The sequence below is a fragment of the Periplaneta americana genome, chromosome 17 (genome assembly GCF_040183065.1).
Source record: "Periplaneta americana isolate PAMFEO1 chromosome 17, P.americana_PAMFEO1_priV1, whole genome shotgun sequence".
Lineage (NCBI taxonomy): Eukaryota > Metazoa > Arthropoda > Insecta > Blattodea > Blattidae > Periplaneta > Periplaneta americana.
In genome coordinates, this window is record NC_091133.1 from 26,185,529 (window position 1) to 26,199,686 (window position 14,158).

Sequence of the window (14,158 nt, forward strand, 5' to 3'; positions counted from 1 at the left end):
TCATGAATAATATGGGGATTTTCGGTAGCCCAGTATCTATTGTTCTGAGTAGAAACGTGACCGTGAAGATGAAACCACGCTTCATCAATGAAGAACGTTAAAAGTGGATCCACGTCGCCATTATAAACGGACTGCACAAACCAATCGCAATAATTAACCCTACTTACAGGATCTTGTGGTTATAAAGCATGAACTACAGTTAGCCTGTACGGCTTAAGTTTCAGAAGTTCCGTTGCCACAAAAGCTGACGTCTTGGAAATATTAACTTCTTGTGCTAAATCGCAGTGATTTGCGGGGTGAGTGCTCTAACCGGGCCCCTACTTCGTTAAGCTTCTCTCCTGTCAGTACACGGCGTTGTTGAACACGTTTCTTGTTCAAGAAAGATCCTGTACGTCTGTATTTATTGACAAGATCATGAATAGTTGATCTGCTAGGAATTCGAACACCTGCTAACCGATGTTCAAATTATCTTCGACACCTTCTTGCAGAAGAGTATTTCACATACGCATCATAGAGAAAAATACGTTGTTCTAAAATGTACTCAACCATTATTGATAGACACTTTATCACCACGAGACAACACAATTTTACTCACAACACGCGTCAGACGTCTTTCCCTCACAACAGATCCAACCGACTGACTGGCGCGTCAGCGGTAGCTACAGCACTTTTCTGGCGGCAGGTGCGCCAATCTTCACCCAGTGCAAGGCCGCCGAGCTACGAACGCACTGTATATGAGAAAGTCGAATAGCCTGAAGATTTTACGGAGACAGTGTTGATTCCAATACCGGAGAAAAATAATGCTAAGAAATGTAAGAAGTTCGGACTATCAGTCTAATATTGCACTCGGCAAAGACTCTCTTCGGAATACTGAATCGACGTTTATATTCTAAGATGGAAGAACAGTTGAAAGAAGAGCAGGATGTCTTTTATCACCTACCCTGTTCAACATCTATTAGGAGAATTTAGTAAACAACTGTTTTCAGAACATGGGAGGAGTGATAGTAGGAGGAAGAAGAATAGAGTGCATAAGATTTGCTGATGATATGAAGTTGTTAGCAGAAGAAGAAATGATACTAAAGGATATGCTACTGGAGCTAAATGACAGCTGTGAGCAATATGGGATGAAAATAAAAGCAAGTAAGACGAAGAGCATGATCATACTAAGAAAAATACAGATGATAAACTTGCGAATTCTAAATGAGGCAGTAGAGGAAGTGGACAGCTTTATATACTTGGAGTGTACTATAAGCAGTAACATGAGCTGCTTACGCTAAATATCGAAAAGAATATCAAACTTAGGAAAGAAGCAAAAAACGACTCTGAAAAAGAACTTTTCAAATTGGTAAATAATAGTGTGTATGGAAAGCAAACAGAGAATGTTAGAAATCACACAAATGTTAAAGTTACAAAAACGTATAACAAATGCTCAAAATTTATTAATTCTAGTCTCTATCAGTACAGAACCATTATCAATGAAAACGTTGGTCTCATCAGCGGCAAAAACAAATAAATTTATCTATACAAACCAATATTTGAAGTATTTAGTATACTGGAATTATCAAAATTATTCGTGTACAGACTATCAAAAAATATTATTAAAGTTGTTGTCGGAATTGGAGGTAAATTAAATTAAATTTTCTCGACAACATAGGCTAAGACACAAATAAACAAGTTGAAGATAAATTAAAAGATAAATTAAAGAATTGAAAATAAATTAAATTAAATTTTCTCGGCAACATACGACACAAATAAGCAAGTTGAAAATAAATTAAAAGATAAAGTCTCTTTCTCAGTCTTACCTGAAGGTCATAGGAACTGCTGAAAGTGATGCCCATTTTGGTCCAAACACTCCTGGCGTCTCCGAAGATAGTTTTGTGACACTCGTTGCTGCAACTCTTCTGCGTAATTACATTTATTACTCTCCGGATTTCGTTCTCTATGTCCTCAAGTGTTCGTGGATTTCTTCTATACACTGTTTGTTTTAAATAATAAATAAAAATCACATGCACTTTGATTAGGAGAACGAGCTGGCCACCGTCCTCTGCTAATCACTCTATCGCCAAACACGTTTTCAATTATCTGCACAGAATTGCGTGATATATGCGCTGTTGCACCATCCTGCTGGAAATAACCAAATTCTCTCTCTTCTTCAGTAAACATGTTAAAGAAAGGATGCAAGATATTGTTCAAATAGGTCTTTTCTTTTTAAGTTCAAGGGTGGAGTACAAACCCGGTAAGTCCCCCTTGCGTACGCCCACGGAAACAAGTGCGATTAGCGCGTCTGACCGCGAAACCAGGTGACCCGGGTTCGAATCTCGGTCGGGGCAAGTTACTTGGTTGAGGTTTTTCCGAGGTTCTCCCTCAACCCAATTTGAACAAATGCTGGGTAACTTTCGGTGCTGGACCCGGACTCATTTCACCGGCATTATCACCTTCATCTCATTCAGACGCTAAATAACATAAGATGTTTATATAGCGTCGTAAAATAATCTACCTAAAAACAAGTGACTATCCAGATTATTTTCCAATACATATGCCTAATGTTAATTAGAAAGTACTTGGCTTATTTAAAGATGAGTTTTCTGGTATACTACCTATCAAAGTGTGTGTTGGTTTAAAATAGGAAATATATGTCTTTCGGATGGATATTAAAGAAAAGAAAGTATGTAAAGGCATAAAAAAGTAATGTAGAGCATAAACCATTTAATAACTACAAAGCCTATCTATTTAATAAACAAAAACAATAGAAGAAATATACAGATTACAGTCACACAAACTACAAATGTACACAAATAAAAGTAACAAATGTTGCCCTAAGTCCATACGATGATAAAAAGTACCTTGTAGACAACATGATTCCCTTTAGTTTTGAATATTGCAAGATAAACAACATGAAATGAATAATCACATTTTAACTAGCTTGCTTAACTTACCATTTCTGATTGTAACATTTTGGGTGCATTTTTCACAGAGTGATGCAGTGATTGAAATTTATTCAAAAAAATTATAAACTGTCTTGTAATAATGGGTAACTGTAGGCAATACATAAAATATTAAATGGTTTCCTAATGCAAGGACTTTAAGTCGGTAATTTTATTGATACTGGTTTATCATTAATAAATGGGTAATGTGATAGGATGTGATGGCATGGTGAACACAAAACATATATGCAAAAATCAATAATTAATAATTTTAATCGCATAATAGGTCAACTTATAAGAGAATAAGGTTGCCCTTTCAAGAAACATTTATTTTAACACAGCGAATAATGATGTTCATAAATAATTACAAATTTCAGTCAAAAAATATTACAATGCTTTAAAACAAACAAAAATTTATTTTCTGCTTCTGCAGTAGGTATATTTATTATACAATGAAAAATTCGTTTACTCCAATTTTAAAAGTTCATCGATATATACAGCTGTGAGCAGTATGGGATGAAATTAAATGCAAATAAGACAAATACTTTGGTCATAGGAAGAAAAATAAAGAAGGTAAACTTGTGAATTCTAAATGAGGCAACAGAGCAAGTAGACAGCTTCATATACTTGGGGTATGCTATAAGCAGTAACATGAGTTGCTGTCAAGAAGTCAGAAGAAGGATAGAAATGGCCAAGGAAGCTTTTAATAGAAAAAGGAGCATCTTCTTTGAACCTCTGGAAAAATAACTAGTGAAGAGACTAGTGAAGTGCTTTGTGTGGAGTGTGGCATTGTATGAGGGCATGAACATGGAAATTACGACAAAGTGAAGAGAAGCATTTGAAATGTGGATATGGAGAAGAATGGAATGTGTGAAGTGGACAGACAGAATAAGAAATGAAGTTGTGTTGAAAAGAGTTAGTGAAAAAAGAATGATGCTGAAATCGATCAGAAAGAGGAAAAGGAATTTGTAGGATCACTGGCTGAGAAGAAACTGCCTACTGAAGGATGCACTGAAGAAATGGTGAATGGGAGAAGAGTTCGGGGCAGAAAAAGATATCAGATGATAGACGACTTTAAGATATATGGATTATATGGGAGACAAAGAGGACGGCAGAAAATAGGAAAGATTGGAGAATGTTGGGTTTGCAGTCAAATACCTGCCCTTGGGCAGAACACTGAATGAATGAATGAATGAGTGAATGAGTGAATGAGTGAATGAATGGACAAAGAAATAGTGGAACACGAAATATTGTTTCATCTTTTATAATTGGTATACTGGCACCATTTTTCCCCAGAAAACATGACATTTTGAAGAAACTTTTCATCAGCAATGAAACTCAATCCCATTAAAATATGTTTTTCAATACCAGTTGAAATTTTCCTAAATTGTTCATAATACTTTATATTTAATTATCTGATTTAAACCTCTGTCGGGAGTGTTTCTAGAATCACTTTTCCTTGTAGCATATTTCATTTTAATTATTGTTTCACATTTCTCTTTATACATAACGATATCTGGTCTTGTTTGGATGAAGCCAAAATTTTACTAATATAGCCTACATAAAATTTGCTTTATATAGTGGAAGAAAAAGAATTTGTTGCACTACTGCATGGTTTAGTTTGCCAATGTTTAATAACATTTCGTCAGAAAATACGTGTTCCACTTTATTTTGTACATCATTCAAAGCAGCTTCAAACATTGTACAATCTTTTCCAATAGAAGAAAACAGTTCTACAAATGAATTAGAACAGTCATCAATGGCAGTTTCATTCATCCCGTTCCATGTAATGTAAGTGTCTTCGAGTGGTCAACAAATTCTTTCTCAACCTTTTTATTTGGAAATTTTAACTTACTTTCATGGCCTCCTACATATGACAGATAGCTTTGCTCTAACAGAAATGTAAAAAACATCAGCTTTAGGCACCATTTTTCTTTCATACTATATATTAGCCAAGGCTACAAGATTATCCTTTTAACTTTAAATTGGATATCAAAAGGTACAAAATCCCTGGCAAAAAAAGAGGTAAACACTCTTCTATAGACTGGATGCTGGAATGCTTCTTGAAGCTTTAAAACAGGGCCAATGACTAAGTGTGTTAGAATGTTTACCTGCCACATATTTCACAATAGAGTAAGGATTATACACGGTGTACAGACCACTTTCGCTTATATAACCATTGTATGTATCTTTAACTCATTTGTCTTATTGGATAACTCACAATTGAAAAGAAGCACATTCACCTCTTTATCATAATATTCAATAAAATGATAACCATCATTATTTAGAAACTGGTAAGTAGTAAGAGTGTCAAGTTCAGAGGAATGACTAAACCTCAATGCCAGTAACAACAGCACCTAATACATGGATGTTGTCTTTCAGTAGTGAAGCTAACACACCAATGTAAAATTTCAAGATGCCAGAAAGTTCTTCAAGATCCATTTTAGAATTAAACACTGCTTTCATGATTGGTGAGTCATATTCGTCTGTGAGAACAAAAAATTTCGGTTTCTCAAAATGTAAGCATAAATATTTACAGAGAATTGCTAAACCATTCATTGTTCTACTCTCATTCAAATTTTCACGCTTCCTATCACTGCACCATTTCTCACATACTTTCCTCTGGTCTTCTGATAACCTTGGACTTGTTTTTAGAAATGAATTTTGTTTGAAAGTATTGTGTATTATTACTCTACAAAAATTTACCATTTTATCCTCATTTTCAATAGTAATACCACTGACTAGTATATTAGTCACGAAGCTCAATACGTGGGAATATGCATCCAAGACAGTTGCTAACTACTAGGATCGTTACTATTGCCTCATTACAGACAATGCGAAATAATACCAGCATAGTCTATTGTTCATAGTGCTCTCAGAGCGTTCTATCGCGAGAAATGCAAAAAATCATCTTAAGCTTCGTGACTTTATATACTAGACTACGGTAATACGACAACGGAAATTCATCTTAAAGATCGGATATTTACCAAAATGTATATTTACAAAATTTGTATAGTCTGGTCTCATAATTTTCAATCCTTTGAATAATTTGTAACTAATTCTTTCATTTACTGGAATTACCCTTCCCTGATCATCACATTGCTCATCATTTTGTATCTCCAAAAAACATATAATCATGTCCAAGTTATAACTGTTTTACCAAATCGCCTTGAAGCAGTTATCATGGCACCTATTTTTAAGTCTTTTATTTTGATTGATGAGAAGTTTCTCCTGCAAACAGCTCGTATAATATAAGAAGAGATTCGTCCATATATTCAAGTTCGCTTACAGCTGATGGAAAATCTTGTGCAAATGCGATGATTTTTACCTAAAATACAAATAAAAGAAATCATATTATAAACATCAATACAATCTGAGAATCCCCAGTTCATAAAATGTAAATTCAGCAAATTAAGACATTGTAGGTTATACAACAGCACGACGACAAAACAACGCAATTTACTATATAGGCCTACAGTAATGTTTAAAAGTACATTTTTTTTTTAAACACAGAAACAAAGCTCTATCATATTGAAGACCTGAGAATATAAGTGGATAAAAACCAAGACAGTAATTTTGAGATAATTGAGAAAAATGTTTTCATAATTTTCTCTCATCATTCAGTGAATGTTTTCATAGTCATTGAAAAATGTCGGATATTATTTACATTTTGTGCCATTAAAGTAAATATCAATTGAATCTCGAATGATTTATTAATAAAAAATGACAATGGAGTTATCCAGTTCTCACTTTGAATCAAAATTCTGAATTTATTTGAATACAAAATGACAAAAACATTTACTTAAATACAAATGGCTTTAAGGAACCCGAAGATTCAATGCCGCCCTCACATAAGCCCGCCATCGGTCCCTATCCTGTGCAAGATTAATCCACTCTATATCATCATATCCCATCTGCCTCAAATCCATTTTAATATTATCCTCCCATCTATGTCTCGGCCTCCACAAGGGTCTTTTTCCCTCCGGCCTCCCAACTAACACTCTATATGCATTTCTGGATTCGCTCATACGTGCTACATGCCCTGCCCATTTCAAACGTCTGGATTTAATGTTCCTAATTATGTCAGGTGAAGGATACAATGCGTGAAGTTCTGCGTTGTGTAACTTTCTCCATTCTCCTGTAACTTCATCCCTCTTAGCCCCAAATATTTTCCTAAGAACCTTACTCTCAAACACCCTTAATCTCTGTTCCTCTCTCAAAGTAAGAGTCCAAGTTTCACAACCATACAGCACAACCGGTGATATAAATGTTTATATAAATTCTAACTTTCAGATTTTTTGACAGCAGACTAGATGACAAAAGCTTCTCAACTGAATAATAACAGGCATTTCCTATATTTATTCTGCGTTTAATTTCCTCCCGAGTGCCATTTATATTTGTTACTGTTGCTCCAAGATATTTAAATTTTTCCACCTCTTCGAAGGATAAATCTCCAATTTTTATATTTCCTTTTCGTACAATATTCTGGTCACAAGACATAATCATATACTTTGTCTTTTCAGGATTTACTTTTTACCTTAACAACTTCACTTAAAATGTGTTTTAGCATAAATGAAATAATCATTTCAGGCTAATTTAGTAAAAATTAACTAAGTCCCTTTATATTATTTTTAACAGATATGAGCAATAAACGTATCCAGTTATGACACTCAAAGAAAGAATTTAAATTATTTCAAGACAACATGTAATATAAATATAAATACCATTTACCAAAATATTAATGTCTGCTGTCAGGAAACATATCATATTCATATGCTACTATTGTGACTTTGAGTTCATATCTGTGCCCTTTACTTTATTCCCACCTACTTCACGAATATGATCACCACTGATTGCTTATACATTGGAGAAATGAACTTCTCAAGCTTCAAAATATCACCCAGTTTTTTCTGAGTTATTGGCAATGGCGAATCGTACAGATATACAGCTAAATCCAAATTAATTTCAATCGCATACAGTCCTTTCAGACATGAGCACGTGTGTGTCACGCTGAGAGTGAGAAAAGGATAAATCTGGTCTTTGTCCACTTCTGCTTCTCAACAAAAGTGAAAATCTAATAACGATAATATTCAGAGCTATCTGGTATTCTTTGTATGAAGTATTTGACTACTATTTCATAAGTTACCAATAGATGAAGTAAGAGCAATAGTTGCGTTTCGCATTAAAATCTCAATCTCATAACAAATGGTCTTTATCCACTTATCATTCTCAGGTCTTCAATTAGAAATTAAGTTTTATATAAAATTGCTTGGCAAGTGTTTTTTTTTTTCAAATTAACACACAGTGTGTTCATCAGTTGTCAGTGAAGCAACTTGTTATATACAAAAAAAATCTTGTCAGAATCCAAAAATGATGCTTAATGCTATCCAACTTGATTTGAATCAAAATTTCAAAGCATGGCATTAAAACAATTAAACAAAAACTTCATTCAGTACATTCAACAAAATATCCTATTTTCAATTTGCTCACCTCAGATCCAGAACAGATGGCAGCTCTATCTCCAGAACTCTGAGTAGTGGTATCCCTTTTTCAGCCTTTTTGAACTTGGTTCACCGAACATCTAAAAACATTTAAATTAGCATTCAATTAGGAATATACAGTGAACAACCTATCTTGTACAGAAATAACAGAAAAGCCATTATTTGAATACTTAAATCTAACCATAAATTACCAAAAATTGTGTAAAACATTGTTTCTGTGGCCAAAGGCACTGTAACTATCAATAGGCCTACCACACTCAAAATTAATTTCATTGCCCTAAGTTACTTACTAACTCAACAAAGGGTATTATGACATCCCTAGTTTCAGCAGATTAAATGAGGAAATAGCCTATTTCAGAAGAATGTGCATACTGTAATGAATAATATTTATATTTCATTCGTAACATTAATACGCGTATAACATCCTTGAAATGGACCCTGAAACTTTACAAACTCAAAACTTCTGCGTTATAAATTTGTAAAATATTATTTAAGGTTAAATTTGTCTATTCCATCTAAATTAGTAGTTCTCGAGTTATATTAACCCAGATATGCCTAAAATATTTTTTTTGCAATTTTTGTGCATTTTACAAATCAAATTTAATGCAGTATATAATTAAAGTACATATATACCTGAAAGCCAGATTTGCATAATATATAAATCACTGTAGGTAAACATGTTAACAGAAAACCACAATTCAAGTCACACAGAGTTTGTGTGCACTCAAAATTGGGTTTCTGGAGTTTTGTCAGCTCACTTGAGGTGTGTGGATATAAAGGGAAAAGTTGAGAGGTATCGAGTGTAGATCCTGTGTAGCAAAGAGTTAGTGCGCTAAGCCAAAGATTCCGAGATCCATACCCGGCCCCGGAATAATTTTTCCCTTGAAATTATTCAGAATTTGCTGTGTTCGCAGAAACATTGCTATGACCTTGTGTCTGCTGTTTACACACAACAAATTTGTCACTCCATTGCTAACCCCTCCCTCTCCTCTTCAAGAAGACTATGCTGAAATATTTCTGCTCTTGCTGCAAGCTGTGAACCAGATAGATTAGTAGGTGTTACATCACGTTTGTCCCCTGAATCCTCGTCTGTTACGTCTTCAGTGGCATTTGTAGGCTGCATTATAATGATATGTCTGTATTTGAGATGAAATTTCGCCCGTAGCAAAATTGTCAAACGTAGATAGCATTTCATGCAGGGAAAATCCACAAAAATTTGAAAAAAACGACAAAATTTCAAAATTATGGGGATATCCCTACTGTCCTTTTAAAAGGACACATAAGTTTTCGTCATTGTAATGTCGCAATGAATAGATATCTCAAACGTATTGTGGTTTCACGTAATATTTATGTTTATTAGGAGTCATTTGATCTATAACAATTTGTAAAATAATTTCGAACTGTAACAATATTTAGCTTTCATACCTGATTTGCGTCTCGGATGCCATAGCTGAAATAAACGAACAACTCTCACTTTCACATCTCAAACTCAACGACGACCAGAATTATCATTACCAGCAGGCCTCTAATTAAGACCAGTAATAGTGACACCTATGAAAAAGCAAATGCGATAACTGTATAGAGGCTAATTTGAAACATTGACCACTGTCCTTTTAAAATGACGGTACGCATATCTGGGTTAAGATAATTTACGAAGTTATTTGACCATTTGGTAGACATTAGTAGGTGATTTACTAAATGTTTTGTGTAAAGATAAAAACATAAAATTAACGGAAATAGACCTAGACCAACAACTATAGACAGTAATATTTCAAACAAAATACAATTGGTATACCAGCTAAATTATAACTTAAAAATATTTGATTTTGACGTTCCACCTGTTACAACAAAATAAACCAAACAATTAACCTTAGGACTACTACTATGTCCAATATATTTTAATTGTAATGTTTTTATCTTACCTGACACAATAAACGTGGTGGTCTTCTTTCTTCCTCAGTGTAATGGCCTTGAATATTGCCTTATGTAGCTAGTTAATTTAAAAACGTATATTCTAAAACTCTGATTATTATTAAAACGGTATTTAATAAGTGTACATAAGAAGAACAAAACGGTAAATTGAAACTGCCATACGACTACACTTCATTTGCAACACACGGTGAAATGAATAGAAGTTGAGAAGGGCCGAGTCACGATGCTAAATACCATAGAGCAATGGTCATCAGCATTTGATGAAGTGGGTAAAAGGTAAGCAGTGTATTGGAATCTGCTCCGTAGGCTAGAAGGGAGAGGGAAGGAGCTTACCAGCCAGCAGCAACGAATGCACGCTAGTGCAGCTCTTATCCGCGGGTAAAAGACGCGAAGCCGAGAGTGCACTGTGCTGATGACCGCTGCCATAGAATGTCTGAAAATAGGCTTTCCTCTGGACTAATTCGTTATTAAATTAATAACTTATGCAAATCTAGCTTTCAGGTAAAGCTCCCTGTGAAGTAGACTTGAAAAAATTCAAGGGAAAAATTGTTCCGGGGCCGAGTATCGATCCCGGGACCTTTGGTTTAGCGTACCAATGCTCTACCGATTGAGCTACCCAGGAACTTCACCCGATACGGTCTCAATTTTTCCCTTTTTATCCACATATTGTGTTATCATATTGCGTTATATGGAAGTAAACATTTTTAATAGCCTCCCTATGGATATAACAAATCAAACTCAAAACATATTATTTTTAGGCCAAATTAAAGAAATATCTAATATCTCACGCTTTCTATTCTGTAGGTCAGTACGGGCACAAGAGGTGAAGAATAGAGAGCGAATGAAGATTCCCCACCTTCCTCACGAGCCGTGGTGTGTCTCTTAATATGTCAACCGTGCAGCCGTGCACGAAAGAGCTAAGCTAATACGTATTTATTAGGCAAATTGTGTATTGTGTAGTATTACGCGTTAGAACACCAGAAAGATGAACATGAATGTATTCTATTATGAATTTTATTTTGAATTTTCCATCATTGAATGGGCAACAATTTTGGTAATCCTAGGTTGAATATTAGAAATGTTTATAGCCTATGTAAACAGGAATTTAAATGTTTGTCTGTAAGTCGAGAACGGAATGCAAATTTTGTCATATTCATATGACAAAATATCATCTCTTACATATATGTAAAACCAAAAATAGCTACAAACTGAATATAATTTAGGCTATTGTGAAGAGTTTATATGTTTATAAAGTTCTTTTCATCTGAGAGATGAACACAGATCATGCAATTGAGAATCACATTTCAGGTCTATCAGTTCCTTTTGAAAGTCTGGGTCAGCAAATTTAACATTTATGTTAAATGGATTTCGAAACATTGTGATCATAGCCAAGATCCCCAATCCTCCTAGTGGCACAGGGTCTAGACAGGGAAATTCCTTCAAACATTTAAGCTTTTTCAGGACACACACAGTATCTGATGCCTTAATTAACTATTTTTTAAACAAATGTGCTATCTCATATGCAATGTCATAGCTTGCTTCTAATGCAGGATTGAAATTTGATTTTTCTTCCAATTCCAAATCTTTCACCAGATCCATATATTTTCTTTTCCTGGCGTCATCTTAAATATAAAATAAGCCTGTCTTCCTGTCTATAAAATATACCTATCTTTCAAAATCAATAATTCTGCATGAGTTTTCTAGTGCCTTCGTCGTTGTACACTTTTATATTTTGTAACTGTTTTTACAATACACAATGCATCTTACCATCTTTAAATATAATGAAATAAGCATTTTCCCGAAACATACCATAAACGTCCATTTCGACCCCATACAGTCGTTCAGTACACCAATGACTGTATTACAGATGTTCATGGGAAGTAAATAAACTGCGTTCAGCGCTCCGTAACCGAGGAGTGGGGGATACCTGTCATGCTCCTCTTGGCCCTGAGTGCCACGAATGCTCTTGGCTGCTGTAGGTGAATTTATGACATTCAACAACGCTGCATGAGTATTTCTGTCTTGTATTAAGTATCGAATGTTATGTTTTATTTAACGACGCTCACAACTGCAGAGGTTATATCAGCGTCGCCGGATGTGCCGGAATTTTGTCCCGCAGGAGTTCTTTTACATGCCAGTAAATCTACTGACATGAGCCTGTCGCATTTAAGCACATTTAAATGCCATCGACCTGGCCCGGGATCGAACTCGCAACCTTGGGCATAGGAGGCCAGCGCTATACCAACTTGCCAACCAGGTCGACTTTAAGTATCGATATTAACCCCTTATGTTGTACTAGTATATTGTGAAACTCTTCTGTAGCCTATATATTTCAATTAGGCTGTGACTATAATTAAGACTTTGTAGTACGATTTTTTGACATGTTGAATATTCTAGCTGTGAAGCGATGCTCGAATACCATAGAATGTAAATAAATACGATACAATACGGAACCGGAAGACATTCTAGTATTTCTCCCCTTACTTTCTCCACAACCGTTAGACTTCGAACGTAGGTATCGGGACATCATTTTATTTTTACTAACATTTCTAATATTAACCTAGCTATACCTTTGAATTAAATTCAATCTTCACTTCTGACCGATCCGAAAAGATAAAATTACTCAGACGTGCTATCTACTGTCCGTCCAAGTGGTTATTTCGCAGGATTGAAGAAACGGGGGAAATCACGTGACAGTTAATTACTTAACGAGGCCCTTTTATTTAAGTTATTTTAAATAGTTGTACAATATTACGTAGACTCCAATTGCAAATAGCAAATGTTTTCAGAAAAGAGCTAAGACAGCCCACCCACTAGCGAGCAAAAGCAGGTGGGGGAAACCGGGATGCGACGTAAGCAAACGACGCACAGTATTTGTGCAAAAATATGATTCAATATTGAAAACTCTTTCTCACTGGAAAACGTAACCATATTTCTGGAACGTACTATACTCACTAACTCAATACTGTTTACTATAACCGTATGGCGTCTTTGACTGCATATGCGGCCTTGGTTCTGTGTGGAGGACGGTTGGAACTTCATTAATAGAAAGGGTGGGAGTGAAGTACATTAAAAAAATCAGGTACAACAAAAATTGAAGTAAAAATAAAATGATGTCCTTGTATATTAGGTTAAATCGATGTAGGTGAATTCAAACTACATTATCCTGAAGTATTTTACATTCCTCCTAAGGCACTCTGTATATAAACAATGGAATATTTACTCCTAATCGGTTAAGATGTAGGCCTATAGCTCGCACAAGAAACGATTACCGAAAAGCAATGGTGGCGTTGCTGTCTGTTTTGAAGTGTGTATGTAGCACACCGAGGTGGGAGAGGTGCGAGCCGATGGAAGTACTCTCTTTTCCAAGACGATGAACAAATGAGGACATCGCTATGGAAATAAAGAACGTAGCAAGAGAAAAATTCGAAGCTACGCAACATATGTTTACGAATGAAATAATAATAATAATAATAATACAGTGCGATACATGACACGTATTCACATGCAATGGAACAAACTAAAGTCGTAATGTAACTATCACAACGCAAGACTGATTCTATCGATGTCATTTCTCTTCTGACTGTACTCTTGAATATCATTCAAGTTATCTCGTGACCTTTCCTGTCGGCCGCTCTTCCTTATCGCAGTGTTTGATTCGCATTCCTTCCGTCGGTATTCCGTGCTTGCGAGACCTATACCAGACGAGTATTGACGAAAATTTATGTTTCTGTTCGGAAGCACCACTAAATAAAACACAACGTCCTTTCTCCTCTCGGATTGAAAGATAAATATATTATT

The 14,158-nt window shown here is 35.1% G+C and overlaps 1 long non-coding RNA gene across 1 annotated transcript in view; it reads right to left on the reverse strand.

Moving 5' to 3' along the window:
- Window positions 1-3,000: 3,000 nt before the first annotated feature.
- The window catches only part of LOC138693448 (uncharacterized), a 452,326-nt gene continuing 441,168 nt past the window's right edge, over window positions 3,001-14,158 (reverse strand). Inside the window, exons 2-3 of the long non-coding RNA XR_011330322.1 lie at window positions 8,415-8,505; window positions 3,001-6,252 (exon numbers count right to left, since the gene is read on the reverse strand). This is a non-coding gene — a long non-coding RNA (uncharacterized lncRNA). The remainder of the gene's footprint in view (window positions 6,253-8,414; window positions 8,506-14,158) is intronic.